This window comes from Taeniopygia guttata, chromosome 1A, assembly GCF_048771995.1.
Source record: "Taeniopygia guttata chromosome 1A, bTaeGut7.mat, whole genome shotgun sequence".
In the NCBI taxonomy this organism is placed as follows: domain Eukaryota; kingdom Metazoa; phylum Chordata; class Aves; order Passeriformes; family Estrildidae; genus Taeniopygia; species Taeniopygia guttata.
The window spans coordinates 10,161,307-10,182,563 of NC_133025.1; positions in this window are offsets into that span (position 1 = coordinate 10,161,307).

The window sequence follows — 21,257 nt, forward strand, 5'->3', positions numbered from 1 at the left end:
CACATAAAAAAGAAACACTGTGAAGAGTCAGAATAGTGATATAAAACAATTTTCCCTGAAATCCCCTGTACATAGAACATGATTAATTTCACAGCTGTGCATCAGACCTGGTCTTGCTTAGTATACACAATCTATAAACAATGCGTGTACATATTTATACATAATGAAACAAAGGAAAGAGCACAGAGTTTACTTGGCCAAGAGCAAGTATTGCATCAGTCTAATATCTGAAAATCCCCAGGGAAAGGATGAATCTCACAGCTTTGTAACATGATAATTTGATGCTCTAATAGTCTCTTTACATTGATGTTATAATAAATAGTAGACAGATGTTTCATTCATATGTAGTCCATAGTACTGAAATTATGTGTATTTGTAATATAAGTATCACCAGCATACAATAGAACACTTTTTTGATTAGGAAGCTATGAGTTCAAACTGTGTGCTATGTCATAAAATGATGTCTAGAATAAGAACAAAAGTTATTTAAAGTTACCTCAATCAATTATCTTTATTTTACTGAATGAAGTATAAGAATGGGAGCATAATTATGGCATACATTTTTACAAAAATTTAAAAATTAAGAAGGGCTGTGGGAAATTATATCTCACAAGAAGTTTTCATAAAGATTTCTGAATAAAAATAAATATTAACTGTCTAAAATTATGGAAAATGTCTATTATCTGCAGTATGTAAATTGTGAAATGTTGACCTGTTACCACCTTAGTTACTCTAAACGTTATATTGGTAGCTTGACCTAATGAGAGTAATTATCATTAGTTGATGAGTGAATTAAGTTGAGACTTGAAAAATTAGTTTGATGCTGATTTGAGGTCCTAGCTAAAACTTCCAGGCATGCTTTTTATTCTATAAACTAAAACTTTATTACTTTTTAACTGGTGATTTCAACAATACTTTGATTTTCAGTCCTCAAATGGTGCAGATGCCACATGTTTCTCTGCTGTGTTTCACAGGCCTGTTTCAGGCCCCTTCAGGGAAACCTGCCCTATGTTCAAATTCTACTGGGTTTTGGAAAGACCAACAACTACATCCGTTTCATCTACTGATTCTTAGGGTATGGGTATTTTAAAGTCTTGAGGGAAACCTATCTTGTATAATGCCATCAGTTGTAAAGGGAATTAGGAAACTGGCAGAAACAGAAGTGAGTAGTCCATATTAATCCAACAAGCAAGTGACAGAGCCTGGAAGAGCACCTAAGTTTCCAAAATCCCCAGAAAGTCCTGTTGGCTACACCAAGTCACCTTGCAACGACTTCATTTACTTCATATGTCTTCAATTTCTGTGCTACATAAGGTAATTCAGAATTTACAGAATTTATGTTCAGCATGAAATTTCATTTTTTTGTTTGCAAAAAATATGTAATGTCTTCTTTTTTTTTTCCCCATTCCAAATTAATTTATGTACTATCTTGGTACATTACTTTCTGGTTAATACAGAAATTTGTGGATTTAATGAAACCCATGACTATTACTTGTTTGCATTATCACAGAAAAAAAAAAAAGATTAAACTAAAAATTACTGTTTGTCCCATTGGTATACTTTGGTTATCAGTTCAGAAGATCTTGAGTTGTTCATGATAAGTCTGAACTTTTGTTCAGAGCGGGGAAAAAAAAGTGATTCACTGACTGAGTCAGAGCTCCTTTTTCTTTCTCTTTTTTCCTCTCTCCCTCCCCATCACTCTCCTTCTCTCATGCACCCCTGGCCCTCCTAAATTATTTCTTTTCTTCTGAAAGCTTAAAATAAATGATAGCAGCAAGCGACTTGGCTGCTATGCCTTGGTCCTCTTTTCTTGGTAACTGAATTAATCCTGTTTTCAGCTGTTCCGAGGAAGTCTGAGACGTGCATGTGTTGGTGAGTGCTGTCTGGACCAGTCACTCTGCACCTGTGAGTTATAGTCTGGAAAAGCACGGCCAGCCTGAGGCTAAGCTGTTTCTCTCTGGCAAAGAAAGTGCAACACCAGCCCTGGCACTCTCTGGCCATGGAATAACTGACTGCAGTCATTAATATTATATTAATACAAGTGGGGTTTTGATGACAATGTTGTACGTAAAAACGAGTAGTAATCTGCAGGCCTCCTTCGAGAGCATGCCTGATAGCTTTTCAACAAGGCCTGAAGGGAAAATTCCCACCTCTAGGTAAGCATTTAAAGCTTTATTCACATTGTATTACACCTTGCTCTTTGAATGGCTTTGGTGGTTTTATGGTTATCTAATACGAACAAAGGAGAGAGAATTTGATCCTAAGCAAATGTGTACATGTGCAAGAGAGAAAGAAAGACAAGAGGCTGGAATATTTTTTCTGAAACTGGAGCTTTAAATGATTATGTTTCAAGCATTCCTCTCTACAGTGGAAATCCTTTCCCCACATTCAAGTCAATGGCTCTTGGATCTCTGTCATCTGCAGCTATGGCAGACAAACAAAACAAACTGCTATCAACCGTAATATGACCTAAGTGTTTGCAGCTCCTTAGCAAAAAAAAAAAAAGTCTGGCTTTGAGTAATTTCAAGGAGCTTACTGAAGTGTTTGTTTCAAGTATGTTCTGTTTCTAAGCAATTTCACATAAAGAAAGCAGGAGAAAATATAAGTTCTCATTGAGTTGTTCTGAGCACCTCATGAGGAAAAGATTTGAATACAGTTTTGAAAATTTTTTTCCTCTGCTCCTGATAATAATAGGATCATTTAGCTGCACTTTGAAGGCAGAGAGTTTCTATCCATCCGAAAAAAAAAGTAAATTACACTTAAAAACATCCAAAAGAAATAGTACATGTTGAGCTGGCCCAAGTTGTTTTGTTTCCTTGAAACTCTGCTAAGGACCTGGCCCAAAATGTTTCATTTTGTCCAAGGCCCGGAATATATCACTGATCTTGTTTATGAAAGTGTAGATATTCTGAGAACGCATAAAAAAACTTTTGGAGACATCAGCACACCAGCTTCAGTTTGTTCACTTTCTGCTGCAAATTCCTGGTGTATGTCCTCACTTTTACTGACAGGGACTAGGTAGTCATTCGCTTTTGGAATTTAACTTCTTTTAGCTGAACAAGAGGAAAAAATAGAGGAAAGGAACATCAGAACTTTTTCCCTTGTTGTCACAAAGTGCCTAATGAGCTTGCTAGAAAACTGAGTCTATTAATTTTTTGATTGCAATAGCAGGCAGAACAGCTCTGCATAAATCAGATTGGAAATACACTTTCTCATGTGCTGTCCTGTCAAAATTGAAGCTTTTTTGTGAAAATTACAATAAGGACTGATGTTCTATGTACCAAGAGAAACTACAGAAAAAGGTAACATTAAAAAAGGATTAACAGTAAGGGGATTTAGTCACTAAGAAGAGCAGGACCAAAAGCTTTATTAAATCTAGGTCTTGTGGCTGGAGGCAGTTTTGCCCCTTACCACCATGCTGGATAATATGTAAAGGGGTGAAAAAGTGTATTTGCACCTTTGAGGCTAGAATGGGCAGAACTGCACCAGTCACTCTCTGCTGGGGCTTAAGAATATTAACTTCTATTACCCTAGTCCACTGCATAACTTTCTGCCAGAAAAAACAAAAACAAAAACAAAAAAACACAAACCCAAAACCCAGAAATTTGAGGGATTTATATCTTAAACTGATGAAGCTGTTTGGTCTGCTTTGGGAGTCTGTGTCTAAACAAGATGTTTAGCAAAGAGACTCAAGTAATGCTGTAGGGGAGAATTTCTAACACTGTTAGTTCACTTGTCACGCTGCAAAGATATCATTCATTTATCATTCATTTTCTCTGCCTTCAGAAAGGTGCCCACTTGCTCCAGTCTCTTTCTTTATCTTGGCTTCTAAGGTTACAACTGAATTTGTATTTATCACTAACTCTGTGACTCTTGGTAAGATCAAACCTGTTGCCACAGAAGTAAGCCAAACCTATGATCCTATTGTTGCTGGCAGTAAAAAAATCTTACCAAGCTGTTGGAAACCTGCAAGAATTTATCACTGACTTGAGTGAGTCCCCCATTTTATTTCTGCTCAATCACTTAAGCACATTTCTGATTAGCATTTCACTGGACAGAGAAAGATTTGAAATCAGTGTTCATTCCATGGATGTAGCATCCAAAATAGATTCTTTTACAAAAGACATTCCACAAGCATGAGCAAATAGAACATGTTCCTATTCCACCACAGTGTACTTCAATAAAGGAAACTTTTTATATATATTTAAACAGAACTGACAGCAGAAGTAGACAAAAGTCCCTTTAATGAGCCATAGTTCTACAAAACCTTGACTTCATAAATTTTCACTTTCTTAAAACATGGGGTTCTGAGATAGGTTAAAATGATAATTTATAATTAAAAACTGATCGAGAATAACACATGGTAGGTTATGTCATTAACACTTAATTAAAAATAACAGCATGTAACTCTTTCACTGAGAGAAAAGGGATAGCTTACCTTCCATTTTTGCCCCAAAATTCTTCCTTTCATTAATATAGTGATCTTATGCCTTATTCTGTTTAATTACATTCCACAGAAATTGCATTTGTAACTATGAACTGTCAAAATATCAGGCATGCATGGGAAAATACTTGAGAATACTATTTTAAAGGAAAATTATGTTTCATATCTTGAGGAAAGAACACAAATTACATAAGCATGTTTATCTATGCTTTTTTCAGGTGCTAGTGTCATTTCAAATGGCAACACATTCACTTCTGAAACTGGATTAAAAAGATATTAACTAGTGACTTGAAAGATTTATTCCTTCATGGGCAAAGAGAACAACTCACAATAAATATTTTCTAGTTTGCTGAAAACCCCAGATATAACTGATTCTAAATTTATTGAAGGAGCATGTGACTGGTGATGCATTTTCTCCCAAACCCTTTTCTCTGTAACTGGTGAAATATGAATGACAAGGGTTTTCTGAGAGAAGAAAAAACCCTGCCTGCTTTTTGTCACTGTGCCTGCCTTTTGTCAGAGACATATATCACATCCTTTCAAGGGACTCTCTTAGGACAGGGCCCTGAGAATGTTCCTAGGCAAGCATCTTGTCATGCTTTAAGTCAGTCGCAGGGCAATATTGTATTAAAATTTAGGAGTAAGTACAGCTGGGTTTCCCTTGGCATACAGACACTGGCCAGGAGTGTGCTACTGAAGATGAGAAAGGAACAGAAGTGAAATTCTGGTCATCAGCTTTGACTTAGGCTAATTCTGCAGTTTCTGTAACTCTAATGAAGTATTAACACACAATTAAAGTGTTAAAATATCCCACCCACTTTCTGCTACCACAAACCTATCTGCTATTTTCTGCTATCTCAATCCTAAGTCAGGGGAACATTTACCCTGCACAGGAAAAACTTCAGACTCTATGAGCAGCCAGATTTTGACTTGTCTTTGTGAATGGTCAGAAAATGTCAATTAATGCCCATTGTAATGAAACACATCCTCATTCATTGATATCAGAACTGGAAGAAACCATTTAGAAACTGAGATAAATTAATTATTTTTCTGGATTACTTATTTATGTTAAAGTAGCTTCAGATTGTTTATGTTATTGTATAGATTAAGTTTATTTTTAGAATAGTCCATGAGTCAGTGGCAAACCATATCAATAACTCCCTTCTATATTATGTATACAGTTCAGGAAAGAATTTGATAAATGAAAACCAGTAAAAACTAAATTAAAAAAAAAAAACCCTTTTGTTCATTCTTTTTAAAGTTTAGATAAGGGTAAATTTGGATTGGCATAGAATGAATTTTTTTTTTCTTTTGAAAATTAAAAATACATTCAGATTGGCTAGCATTAATCAAAATTCACCAGTCATTAAGGTTATAATCAAAGTTGTCATGCTAAAAAAAGGCAGAAAAACCTTAGAATTAGGCCTTGGCCAGTTGTAAAATCTGCCCAGGTCAACTTTGAAAGGATTTCCAATGTGAAAGGTTAAAATAAGTACCAGAATATTGAAAAATACTTTCCTCTTGGACTGAACTTCTGAAACATTTTTCAAAACATAGCTTTAGAGGAATTTGAAACAAGAGACAGATACAAATATTTCTGCATGGCTCTTATTTTACTCTACTACCTATGAACAATTTGAAAAACAAGCCAAACTAAACCAGGTTTTAGTTTTGGTTTATAGCCAAAAGAGATATTAATGAGAATTATCCAGTTATTTCTCAATTTAAAGACTTTCTAGTACAGCTGATGAAATTGAAAATGGTGACAAGATATATTATGAAGGGAGAAATTTAACTCTTCAGTTTACATTATGTCTGAAAGAGAATTGTTGTATGCAATTAATTATCCAGTCTTTTGGAAGTAGTGCGGAAGCAGAGATCAAGTAGAAAATTGCAGTAAATATACCCACAAACACAATATCCTCAGAATGACACTGAATCACAGAATGGTTGAAGGTCAGTTTGTCCAACCTCCTTGTTCAAGCAAGACTTCCCAACAGTGCTTGCCCAGGGCCAAGTCCAGGAGGCTTTTGAATATCTCTATGGAAGACTCCACAACTGCCCTTGGCAACCTCTGCCAGTGCTCAGAGATCCACCCAGTAAAAAAGTGATTGCTGAAATTCAGGCAGCACTTCTCTTTGTGCCCACTGTGTCCACTCATGTCACTCAGAATAAATTTATTCTTCTCGGGAATTTATTCTTCCTTCCTCAATATGTTGAATTTTGAACTATATTTTTTTTAATATAATGATGACTAAGAAGTGCAGAGTATGTAGAAAAGAGATTATTTAAAGTTCAAAGCCACCTCATCCTATCGGACAAAATTCAGTTACAAAACTTAAGTAAATAAAGCTTGGGGAACACTGTCCCTTTGTGTTCTATGAATGTAACTAAAAAAAAAAAATCAGCTGCAGCTGTAAGGAATATAATAAGATTAAATGGAAAAGAGAGAGAGACACAAACAATATTATCACCTGTTCATTTTCTTTTCCACAGTGTTTTACTTGGATGCTGCTAAGTCCAATATTTTCCATTCCTACATATCCATGATCAGATTTTTGTTTCTACAGAAAAATTTTTAGTTTCATAAGGGTAAAGTTCATTTAGCATTTAAGAGACAAATGAGGTCAACATTAGCACTGCAAACGTTTTTCATTATAGAAATTTAGTCACAGGCTGGTTCAGAAGTTGAAAATACCATAAGGAGAGCACAAGACACTAATCTCCTCCGTGACAGTGACAATTCCCAGAGCTTTTTAATACCAGTAAATGCTCTCACATATTTGAAAAAGACCAGCATTTCATATGGACAGAATCCAAAATATCATGGTTCTTGAAATTTTAAAAGCATATTTTTGGGATTGTTCTTTTAACTCTGTTGGGAATCTTATATTTTGTATCCAAAATAGATTTCAGGTTGATTTTGGCAGGTGTTTATTGTTTCTGAAAATCAGCAGAATTAGAACAATATGAGGAGGAGCTCTGGCTGTGGAACCACCCTAGAAAGTTGCTGAAATATCATCTCCTCTGATCAAATTTTAAATTTATCTCCTTTCTTCATCATGATTTTTTGAAACCCAGATGTCTTCCACTGTTTCTGAAACAGTGTTATAAGCTGCTGTTCATCTTATATGTTTTCAATCCAGCTATTCACGCTTCTTACGTCACTTCTCGCCTGTTCCTTTTAGTCTGGAAGTCTTCTGCCAGCTTAGATCTTATTTTACTACAGTGTTTTTGTATCTTCAAAATAAATGAGATTTTTATCCCAGATTCTGTAGCGTTTTAGTTTTTAGATCTGTGATCCTAAAACTTTGGCTCTTATTATCTTGATTTTGGATCGAGGATAAAATTATTATTTTTCAGCACATTCTCAGCTTTAAATGTGTATTTCTTCAGTTCTGAGGATTATTTACTGCTTTAATAAAATAGATTTCAGTTAAGTACGTCATTAACAAAATAAATTTGGTACTGAAGGGAGAATTCCTACTACTGTTTTCATCTGCTCACCTGTTTTTGTACTTTACTGCTACCAAGGCTCACACTGATTTTACCAAAGAGAACATTAGCAATAATAATGTGAATATGTTTGGGGTTTCTGCTCACAAATATTTCAAAAACACATTAATGGATGATAGCCCCTGGCTATTCCCACCACAAAACACTTCCTTACTAGAACCTTTGAAGAATAGTTAAGTTTCCAGCTTAGAGCCTGGAAATTATATAAAACAGCCACACTGATTACAGACTACCTGCAAATTTCTCCACTGTGAAAGAGCCTTATTTGTCAAGCTGGGTTGTGCAACACAACGACCTGCTATATTCATTATCAATTTAAATTTCCCTTTCCATATAAATATTATAGATAAATTTTAGTTTTAGTCTCAGCAGTTCTGTTCGATTTTGACTAGACTACTGCTATTCTTTGATTTCTGTATTTACATCCTCTCTTTACAAGCCACATTCTGAGATGCAATTTTCCATAAGGTATTCTAAACCAATATTACTATTTTATTTTTAAAACAGGTAATGAATGAATAACGTTATGTTGTCTTTTACAAATATCTGAAGCAGTTAAAATTGTTGCCATGATAGTTGCAATCAGTGGTGGGCTTCAATAAGATACTGCTCATTTTCCTTTCTTAAAAAATGAGCAAGACATGAAACAAACAGGCAAACAAAGACACCTCAAAATATCCAGCCATGACTCTTTAGCCTGCTCAACAGTGTTGACAAGCCCAAAGTTTACCCCATACCTCTAAAATTGAGAGAGGATTATAATACGTCTTCTACAAATTAATGATATTTCTGAATAATGCGAATGTAGACCAAGTTTTCTATGCAAGCATTGAACTTCAAAGTACATTTGGTAGAAAAATAAAGTGACAAAATTAGAAGTGTCTGTATAAGGATGATAAAATGTATAAAATATTGCCTTTTAATAAACCCTGTGCTGCCCATGTTATGGACAGTAAAGCTGCAGCGACACAATCAATGGTGGATATGGCAAGCCAAGAGCAGATCCTATAGCATGCTATATGGCAAAGAAACAATGAAAGCTAATGTTACTATGCCTACTCTCTTTCATCATGACTGCTCAGCCAGTGCCTTGAGAAAAATTAGGTCTAGTCAGATAAATTTGCAGTAGCTTGAATCTGTTTAGGTGGAGTGCAAAGGAACTGAGGATCTGGAAATCGCCCCTGCCAAGAGGAGAGTCAGAGCACATGCCTTTTGCATAACCCCTCAGTTCACAGCTGCTTTTCAAAACACAGCCTGGCTCCCTCTCCTGCAGCCTGTGCTGAGAGCCAGGGGTACTGGATATGTTTGAACAAGTGCCCTGGACACTCTTTTTAGGTATTAAGCCAACCTTCTGTAGCAGCCAATGTAGATTTGGCTTGGAGAATATTTCTAGGGTGCAAAAAACAAGTATGCTATGCAAACCCTTCCTATAGGCACTTTCTGGTTTACACAAGGCACATTGTCTTTGGCATTTGGTAAATGTAATATTTTTCATGTACCCTTTCAGCTAACTCTTTCACTGCTGTGAATGCAGGGTATCTAGCTGGCAGGCAGAGGGTTTATTTAATAATGTGAAATTAATGGACACCTTGAACCAGGGGACCAGAATAATAGTGTGCCAGGTGTCCCAGGGCAAAAAAAAAACGTCTCAAGTATAGAGTACAGGCTAGGACAAGAAAAAAGGCTACTGACACATGGTAAATCACAGGAAAAAAACTGTAACAAAGAAGTTTACCCAGATAGTCAGTAGGAAAATTTCTACAGCAATTTATATCTGAAGGATAATTGGGAAAAAACTGGGAATAGGATGAGCCTTCAGAGGGAATGCACTTTTGTCTAACCAGAGGGTATGCAAAGAGCCATTTCCTAATGCACAGTAGGCAACCGAGAGGTCCATTCTAGCTCCTCAGTCTTGATTGTTCTTCTCTTTGTGTTCTGGGAGACATTAAGGTGAAATAATTCCAGTGAAAGGCTGCAGTTCAGGAATGAATACAAATCAGTACAACACCAGCTTTTGACCTCAGACTCTTTAGTGGCTTTTGATACATTTTAAAAAACATATGGCCTTTGTCAGACAAAGATATGTAACTATGCATGGGTGGTTACTAATATTTCTGCCTGAAGTTAATTAAATTCAAAATATTTTTTTTTAAATTTTATTGAAATCACCTAATGTTATGTTTTGTCTAAGAACTATAGTTAGTCAGTGCTGACAACTTCAATGTAATGCATATCATATTTAAATAAAATCTGACAATTTGAAAAATTGGGAAAACTTTATTCTGTCCAAGTGATTTGTTTTATTTTATGGCCTGAACACATCAGTGTTAATTCCTGAAATGTGTACTATTTCAGTAGCTGTCTATACAGTTCTTCAAGAGATCCATATCCTGAAGAAACTCTTGAAATAAATTATAAAGCCTGCTGAATAAAATGTCTCACATAATCATCAGAGATGCAACTTCTTATGATTTCTTATTGAAAATTCCTGGAAAAATTGTTAAACTGATGTGAGATTAACCTTCTCTAGGAGGGACTTCTGGACATGTGACACATTATGTAACCTAGGAATGATCTTTTCTCACCATTTTCCCTGAGGAAAGCCAAAAATAAACAGAAGTCTTTCTAAATCCTTGAGGAAAACAGCAAGGAGACTATCCCTGGAAAGATGATGGAGCTGTTTTGATCTGTCAGACTGAACTTGAGATCCACTGATTGAAGCCTTATTTGAGCAGATGGATTACTGAAGAGGAATGGCTTTTAAATGTAAGTATTAGGGCATTCATTCAGCACAGAACACAATAGCACACATATATTTCAAGAGAAAAACAGTGCTTTGAGAATAAATTTTTAGGTAATTATATATGTAGTTAGATGAATTAAAATGTCAGCTATTTTAACTATTCTTCTGAAAAATAAGTATTTTTTGTTTACATTTTCTTAGCTATTAAGATGCTTCAATTGGAACAATTTGTGTTTGATTGCAATTCCCGGACTTCAGTAGGACTTCTGTAGGCACATGAAACTGTCCAACAGAAGTCACTGTACAGTCAACACCAAGGAAATTCTGCTAGCATTCCTAGCTGGTATTAGTGTTCATCAAAACAGGAAAATAATCCTGACCCAGGAGAGTTTTCTTTTTGATGTTATGTGTTCCCATCTTTCTTCCCTTGACCTAGTTGATCAGGGCTGAGTTGCAAAGCTCACAGTGCTCTTGTGAAATTGCTTTGGCTCACAGCAGGAGGATGGTTGATATGTCTAAGTCTAAAGGTATGTTCTTGAAATGTTATTGAAAGAAATCTCAAGCAACCACGTTGGATTTTTTCCTATGAAGTCCCATAGGAAAAGAGACTGTAAAATGAAGAGACTTACATTCTGTTGTATGTCACTTTCTTCAGAGATTAATTTGTCTTCCCTACATTAGCTTGGCCAGATACCTAAGAGACTGTTGATGTTATTTGGCAGCTTCCTTGTCCATGAACCTAAATTTTCAGTGCATAAAAGATCACATATATTTGTAAAGGAGCTCAGTGGTTGCAGAAGTTGACTGTGTATAAAGCTCTAAATATCTAGTTCAGTCAAAGTCTACATAAATTATACACATTTTCTTCCACATTATATATTTTTAAAGATTATTAAGATAAAAATAATAAACCTCTTTAATAATTTAGGCCCATTGCTATCTGGGGGCATTTTTGTACTGATGCAAAAAGTACATTTACTGTGTGTTTCTCTGCTGTATTTAAAAAGCAGATAACTTCTTTGCATTCAACTACAGGTTGCTGAGAATTTTTTGATCAATGTTTTTATTTTTTTGATATGAGAAATCCTTGATTAATGCATAGGAGCTCCCTTTGGAAAACAGTAGCCTAGATGCACAGTAGAATTTTGATCTGAACAAAAGAAAGGAATTTACACTCTAAGGCAAATTGTGCCCAGACTAGGAACTCAATGGGAATTAAGGTGATATAAATTTATGTTAAATTTGGAACACTTGATCCTCGACCTTTGTGTCTTACAATGAATTACAGGCACAAAACAGAAACAGAATAAAGTATATGGCCCATGTATTTTGCTATAACATTCCTCTTCTTGTGAGCCAAGAACTTTATTTATCATTATATAGTTCAAGTAACATAACACACCAAATCTGCCCAACTGAGCCTGACTAGTCATGCCTAAGCAAGGACACTTTCATATATTTTTGTGTTATCACATTTGTATAAGGGCAGATTTTCTTCAGCTAGCATGTAATTCCAAACAGTGGAGCATACAAATAGGAAACAGATTTTGTGTTGTATTCGTAAATCCTAAGACTACAGGGCTGTAAAGTGAACTGATTTATAGTTCTGAGAATTATCAAAAAATAAATGTTACATTACAAAAATGGTTTGGATATATAAAAATGAAAATTTAACAGGATTCACAGTACTTCTGAAGTCTGGAACTAGATGACTAGATAGGCTTTATTTACGTGATCCCTCCTCATATGATTAATATTAACTCACAGTATGTTATTTTTAAAAGAACTTTTTCAAAAGGCATAAGAAAAAAATCATGTTGCCCATTTAACTATTTTGTTTTTAATTTTTCTCTGATGTATTCTTTAGCTAAAACAACTACATTCTTTTTAGTGAATCCAGATAGTGAATGATTTATAAAATCTCTGAACCAGCTTTGAGTTATGAAACCAACCATAAAGTAAGACTAAAAAATGATCTGCAAACAATGTTTATTCCAAAAAGATGGTCTCTTTGTTAAACTCTTCCTATTACTTTCTATTGATTTTAAAGCTTAATTTTGCTTTAAGGTATTTTGAGCAATAAAAGTCCTGTGGAGAGGGGAAGAGGATTAGACAATAGGAGTGGCAAGTCTTCAGAAAGAATTTACTTCTACAATTTCCACAGCTTCTTCTTATATATGAAATTTACTTTGCAGCTAAGCTGTTAACAAGTAAGAGAATTTGATATTTATAGAAGCATGTTCTCAGTCCAAAACTATACTATAAAATGCATTTTTCACTACCAGCTCCTTAAAACTGAAATTGAGAAGAGATTTTTTTTAAAAATCACAGCTTAGAATAACAAATGTAAAATACAATTCCAGTGCACATACTTGGGAGACTTTCTGTTGATTTCACTGGGCTTCAAACTGAGCCATAAGACATTTAACACCACCTCTAATCAGATTCTGTCAAAAACCTGAAGTACTAGAATGATTATTTATTGTCTACCAGAAGCTCCTCACTGTGGCAAGTACAAAATAACCCAAAGTATCATGGGGAATGCAACACAGACATGGAGAAAAAACCCACATGCTTGGAAACGTGTAACTGAATTTATGATAATAAGGTATTTAGTTTTAAGCTTAGTAATCCTTATTTATATTCAATGGAGTAAAATAGACAACTGTGAGGCATATAACCTATTTATTACATGAATCTCATTTTTGGGTGCCTAGTTCTTTTTATTTGCTGTAAAGGGAGCTTTTTTTGACTAGAGAATATATACTAATCTTCATGGAGGCATGCATGCCAGCCTATGCATGTAATACAAGTCTGTCTTGCCATACGTCCCCTGAGGCAAAGCTGAAGATGCTTTACCTTGTGGATCTCACTAGGCACATGAAGGGAATGAAAGAATGGTTTACAGCTACTCTGAGGAGAGGGGGGAAAATGTAAATATTTTCAGAAAAACTGTATAAATTATCATATGGCTTTGCTATTCTAGCTTGTACGGGTTCTTCTGGGTTCAACATTAATTACTCTGGTAGATATGCACAATTCAGTCATGATTTAACTAGCAAAAATAAAATGTTCAGTGCCTTTTTTATTTTTCATTTCTATCCTGGGAAATCAGCTATGCAGGGGAATTCTTTAGACATGCATGTTCCCTGAGTTTGTGAAGGAAAATGGGCATCTGATAGAAGTTTAGAATTTTCCTGACTGAGAGCTGGATTATTTGTTTTTCTAGTTTCCTCTCTTGAAAGCAACCTGTAACTTTCAAGTTATCACAGCAAGACTGGTTTACAGACAATTTCAGTACTGGTCTGTATGCACAGACTCCTGACTGCACAGTTCTCTTAGTCATACCACACTTTGATAATCAAGCAGAAAAACTGAGCAGGAGCACGCCCTGTAGATCCAATACCCTGGAAAGACCACAGCAAACATCCTGTTCATCTGTGAGTCAAAGTGGAGGAAAAAAGAATCATTAAACAAACAATCCTACAGATCTCCAGTTAAAGGTGTTCTCTGTTCTGTCTGATATTTCCTGGGAACTCTGCAAATACATCCATCTATCCATCAGCAGTATGGCACTCTGTGCCCTTTTAGCCTCCAAGGTTTCACCCCTATGAACTGTTTCCTCTGCTCCCCCTGACACTTCTGTAAAGTCTCCATCCCTCAGCTTTTTCTGCTGTTGGTTCAGCCAATTCACCTTTGGGAATTTCCTATGGAAATGGCTGTAAATACAGATCAATTACTTCATTTATGTGCAGTTTCCTCTGTCATTGCTTTTTCTGCCTGTGTGTCAACCAGTAAGGGCATGACTGATCAGGGTAAGAGGAGATTAATGGTCACCTCATACTTTGAAAAGGCAGCAGGGGAAGACTTTGCCAGCTAAGGCTTCAAGAACTCTGCTGGCAAATAGGCTGCAAGAGCTTCAAAACTCTTTTAGCCAAAGTACAGGCTATCCTAAGGCGAGATTCCAAAGTCTGTGACTGAAGGAACTTCTCCATTGAGGCAGGAAGACTCTGGACATAAACATGATCTTTTGTAACCAAGTTTTATCAAGTTCATGGTCATTTTCAGTGATATGATGCTGATAAGAATGTCAAATTCCTGGAAAATTGCATAGTCCAAGGCATGAGGTTTCTTTGGTAACATTGCATTTTGATTGCTCTTGAATAAAAGTTCCTAGCAATTCCCAATTTGCTTACAAGAATGAAAGAAAGTATTTCAGTCTCAACTGCATTCATCCCTTGAGTTTCCTATAAAGAGGCCTATTCTTTAATCAATTGAAGCACTCTTTTCTACACAGAAGTGTTCAGGGATTTATAGACTAGTTTCATGGTGATGACCAGTTACAAAAACAAAAAGCAAATGACAGTTGAAAGGGGCAACTTGTATTCAAAAGCATAAACCACAATGAAGAAAATTTGAAGGAGTTATTGTTTCTCCATATAAATCCTATTTCTTTTATGCATTTTTAGCATTTCCAGATGGTAAGCTGCTGTAACAGACACAAAAAAAAAAAAAAAAAAAACAAAACCAAAACAAAAACAAAAGAATACACATATAAAATTCTTATATGATACATTGGCACAATCATAACATGAATGAAAGGAATAAATAAAGAGGCTTTTTTTTTTTTTTTTAATTCAGGTAAGTGCTTTCCTCATAATCTTTTGGAATTACTGAACTGAAACACATTTAACCACATAGTAAATGGCCAACGGAGTGGTGTCACGGCCATGACTACACTGGAAAACTCATATCTTCTTCTTCTTTTCCTAATTGGTGTTGTAGTAAATACAGAATTTTAGTGCATTTAACTATTATTATGACTTTTCAAATACCTAAAAAGTCCCCACAGTTTCCTTTAGAAATCACGTACAAATAAATATGATAATTTATTCACCATTTCTTTTGTAATGAGCACAGTATGAAAAGCTGATGTATAGGCTATCTATAGTGCATAAGGACAATATCATTTTAAACAAATCCAAATGATGTTAAGCTTTGTTTTGTCCTTTTTTTCACATAGAGATTTTAAAGGAAGGTATACAAAGCATGGGAAAGAATGAAAAATAATCTGAGAGATATAATAGAAGAGAAATATGTGAAGATATTAAAAAAATGACAAAGCATGAAAAAACAAAGAAAAACACAGAATGAAAAAAGGAAAGAAAGAAATGCAGAAAAACAAGTAAGGTGATTGTGAGTCTGAGATGGAAGCACAAATTTAAAATTTTTACAAGGGTATTTCAGAATATTGTCATGTATCTATAGGAATATATCTTGATTATTTCCATTATGGAACATAATTCCATGGTGTCTGGACTTCCACGCTTGGGTTCCAGTCTTCAGATTTTTGGCACTTTTTGGATCTTCCTTTCTACAATATTAGTCTCCAAGAAGTAATTATGTGTTTTGCTGAGCTAAAGGTTCTTTTCATATTTATCAAACTTCTATTTAGAACCCATTGGGCTTAAAATTATTTGGTGATCTTATAATACAATTTTATTTTATAGGAAAAAAAAAAAACTTTTGCATAAATTCTGGCTAAGACAAAAGGATGTAGGAACAGACCCAAAGCATATGGGTTAAATTAACGCCTGCTGAGTTGCAGTGCCAGCATTTGTCTGATTTAATGACATGATTTTAAATAATTGGAGGGGGGTCTTGAGCATCCTCCCTGTGATTTTCTGATGGATTAATTTTAAACAGAGGCGCTGGGAACATTTGGGACCACTAGTGTGAATGTTTTCTGTTGGTTAACAGTGAATAATTGGCCTAGTTTCTTGTCCCATTTCTTCTTCAGAAAAACATAATTAATTCAAATATGCTGGCCAGTGATATGCATAGCAGAGCTGCAAGCAGTGCTAATAAGGCCAATCTCAGAAGTGAATAAACCAGATCAGATGGTCAGGACTGGGACAGGCAACAAAAATTAACCAATAAGAAACAGGTCGTTCAAGTTCAACCTATCATTACATAGGCCAAGAATATTTAAAAATATGAAGATTTATTTACAATTAAACACTAATATGAAAGTAAAAGAGTATTAAAGGTGACATTTTAGGTGCTGATCATGATTCTGGAGTTCCGGAGTGAAAATCAAATAATCAAGTCTGGTTTCCCTAGTGCCTGAGGAGTTCTTTCTAATAGACAGATGAAATGTAATCTCAATGTTATTTTCAGTGACTGCTTCAAAACCACTCTTTTTAACATATTATTTTGCCTTCAGCAGCCACTTCTTTTGTTTCATGGTGTAAGATGCTATCTGGTTTTAAAGGGGTGGTTTTCAGGCTGTTAAGACTAAAAAAAATAGAATTATTTTCTCTTCTGATTAGCTCAGGCAAACATGCAGATGTAGATCTAAATCTGTAATTTCACTTATGTTACAGAGATTAAAATCCCATACAAAAACTGTTTTATGAAAATGCTGTAAAAATTGTATGAGTGTACCTTTAACATGGAGAGCAATTTCAGAAGAAAAAGTGAATTATCTAATCAGAACTAATATATTGTGCTGTATTTTGGTAACTACTGTTGCTTACAACACAAAAACAGAAAAGTGTATTCAAGTACATAATGCTCTACTTATGCCAATTTATTTTTAGGATAAAACCTGGACTAAAAGAATTAACACATTCATTTCAAACCCAAAACTGAGTATGTAATGTGACCTGCAATTTAATCACAATGACTGCAGCTTTTTCTTGGTAGATAGTTCACTATAAAGACCTATTTATTATATTTTTTCAAACTGAATAGAATATCCCCATACTTGGAGTTTACCATTCTGTAATTCCTTCAAGTTTTTGAGTAACTTTTCTAACTTAGCTAGACAAGAAGTATCCAGTTTTAAAAAAGTAGACCAGTTTTAAAAAGAAATTATACAGACCTTTTTTTTTTTTTTATATATAAATCCACCCTCTTAGCATACTTTGACAATAAACACATCAAGGTGTCTCCTGTAGTGCTGTGCATCTGCACAACAATGTTGTGTTTAAATGAAAGAAAAATTTTGAAATAAGAACTAAAAGGGCAGAAAACTGGATGGTAACTCAATAAAACAGTTCATGAGATGAGAAAAGTCTGGAACTTGAGCAGAACAGCTGGAATTTTCAATTTATGTTTTGAAAAAATATTAGGATTTCTGACTGAAAATTCTGCATGGTTTGTTCAGCAAAGAATCACAGATTTTTGCTTTTCAATAAATTTGCAGACTGTGAGAAACTTCTCATGTTTATACTTCTAAAATTTTTTTCCCTGTACTTGTGTCTGCCTAATCAAGTGAAGCAGTCCAAGAAACAAAAGAAATTAAAATTTCCCATTTTACAAATTTATCTCAGAAATATCTTTATTGCTTTATTTCAGAAATATCTTTTTTGTAAAAAAATTTCAAGAAAATTATGAATTTTCAGTTCAAACAGAATAATCTGCCCTTACTCGAAGGTGTTGTGGCAAAGTAATTCTGACCAGTTGTTTACAATAATAACAACCTCAGGAAGATGTCTTACATCAATATCATTTATGTGAACCTGGAAAATGTAAATCAGAGTAATAGGTCAAAATGCTGGTTTTATTTACACTTAACTTCCACCTTGAAAAAAGTCAATTGAGTTTTTGTGGTTTGAAAAAAAAAATCAAAACCAAAACAAAACTACATGCTAGTAATAACTGTACAAGTTTTAAAACCAGAGGAGACTTCTTCAGTCAGGCAGTCTGAGTTTTTCTTTGCCACAGTGCAAACCAGGGAGGTAGGGAACTGATGGCAGCCCAGACTCTTACCTCAGCTATCTGACCTGGTTTTCAGAAGAGCTGAACTCTCAGAGTTTAAGCTGAAGCCAGTAGGCCTTACAGCTGTGTGATTTTCTTGCCAATCAGCCAGTTGGCCTAAAAATAAGAAAATAGCTTTAAACTGGCTAAGGACTGGGGAAGACAATCACTGCTTATCAACAGTAATAAAGGGGTATTACTTTTATAGTAGCTCGACCTACTTTATTTTAAGAAAGAATATGCAATACAACATTTATTTTGGAATGCACCATCATGAAGCTTAAGGTGAGGTTTCATGTTCTTTAAGATGGTAGTATTCATTATTCCATACCTGGGATAATTTTACAGAGACTTAAAAGTAAAACATTGTGCAATCTCTGAGTCACAGGGGGGATATGTGACAGAGCCAAAACATGCCTTTTCATTTTGCTAAGCTGTTTCATGTGATAGATATTTCCAAGAGCCTGAAAGTTTATTATCTATAAACTGTGTTATAAAATAAATTATTTAAGTACTGTTTAATATTCTTAGAATATTAGAACTAATGAAGTAATAAAAATATATATTCCCAAAGGAAGGATTCAAAACCATTTGTTTCAGAATCAAAATCAGCACATTTGAAAATATCTTCTTTCACAGTACAGTGACAGTGCATGTATGACCCTCCAGGTCATCTTGGATGGTACCTAAAAACCCATCATAAATTCATGAAAGTGTTAGCCTCATAATAAACTAAATGGAGAAATAAATGATTCCTTAGTCCATTAGTTACCTCTATGGACTTTAGTACATGCTGGCTGAAACTGTGTTCTACAACCTCCACCACTTTAAACTTCCAAAGGAGAGATTTTAAAAAATCTAGAGCAATTCCTGCAATAAATAATATTATTTTTCTTCAAAATACATTTATTTAGACAGAAAGATTAAATATAAAATTCAACAAACATTATGATGCTTTTAATGTTCTTTTTTTCTTCTCTCTTCTCTTCTGTTTCTCAATGAGCACAACGATGTGAACTCAAAATAGCTGCCCATGTGCAGAACAGCTCTTTACTAACTCCTTCTTTGAGTAAAGGAAGAAATGAAATTGTTTCCAGCAGCATTAGCCATGAGCTTGTTCCTCACTTGGTCTCTCTCAGTTGGTGAGTTTCTGGGAGTGTTGGGCCATGTGAAGGTGAAGCCATGCCATGCCTAATCTTCCTCCAACATCAGCCTTCTTCCATAGTCTAAAGGCCAGTTTGCATGGATCCTTCACACCTAATTATTCCCAGGACCAGATCTCAGATGTACTTTGTAACTTATTTCTTTTTCCAGAACTGCATCTCAAGAAATTCAATAATGGCAAGATACCTCTTTTCCCATTTAAATTGTTACTTGAGTCTAGTGTCTACTTTATTTTTTGGCTCTGTACAAGATATCTTACATAAACTTTTCATAATGTTCCTTCTGGTTTATCTAATTATTTATTTATATTTTCAAAATACCTTTCACTGAGTACCATTAGGCCACAATCTCCTTGAACTATGATGACCTTGCTACTGCTTTCCAGAGGGCTTCAGCCATCTGAGGCAGTGAGAGTCACAGAACGTATCTTCTCACTGCAGAAGTTCCTCTTATTTCAAAACATGTGGACAATAATCGTCACCTTCCATTTCAGAAATCTCCTATGTCGTGTCACTGCACAACCAGTTGAAATGTCAGTCAAATATGATCACCATATTTTGCATTAAGTATTTCTGTGAACATTGAGAAAACAGCAAGAAAACCACTGGGTTTATCTGCATAAAACTGAGATTTTATTTCCTTGCAACTCACTGCAAATCAATCACAGCAGATGGAACCCATAATTCACTTGATCTGGGGTTTCCAGTAACTTGAAGTGACAGTCTAAAGCCAAATCTTCATATTTCTTTAATTGTCTTGTTAGTGTCAATGGCAAAGCAACCAGCAATGGAGACTTTTACTTCTGAGCCCTGCTGTTTGCCCCTCCAGACCTTACCACTGCTCAGAAAGGGTAGGTGCAGCTTGATGTGGTCTTTTTGAAGGCAAAACATGTTGTTATCCAGCTAGTTCTTACTCAGTCCTCCTCAGTCATAACACCTATCATAAGCCTTGTTTGTAAAGCATCTCTGGAAAGGACTACATTTCCAGGGATCTTTGATCATGTGGTTTATTTCTTTCTTTTTTTGTCTTTCATTTTAGTCTGTTTGGCATCTTGATGTTACGGGGCTTTTTTGTTATGATGCTCCCAATATTATAAACAAATGTCCATCATTATTTTCTTCTGAAGGAGAATGTTCTGTCATTTTTCTTTGGTTTGTTTTTATTGTTTGTGCTTTGTTGTTGTTGTTGTTGTCGGTGGTGGCGGTGGTGATTTGGGGTTTTTTTGTTTTGTTTGAGGTCTTTTGGTTTTTGGGTTTTTTCTGATAGTAAATGATACTTTTATATCTGGGTTCTACCTTCTTCAGAAATTGAATTTATTTACAGAAATTCATTCTCAGTGCAAGCAAATTTCCTTCCATCTTATGAGAACTGGTAATGCCATATTGATATTATTATTTTATTGGTAGAAAGTGTAAGAGCTGGATTATTGTGCATATGTTTACAAGACTGACAAATCTTACACCGTTGATAGATTTTGGAATGTCTTATTTTCTTGTTGATTTTCTCAACACGGTTTCTCTCAGAGAACTCCTGGTTACCTTCTCAATCAGCTTTAGAGATGAAACAGGCTATGGTAACTTTCTCACCAAAGATTTAATTATTTGTGAATTTTATGATTAAAAAATT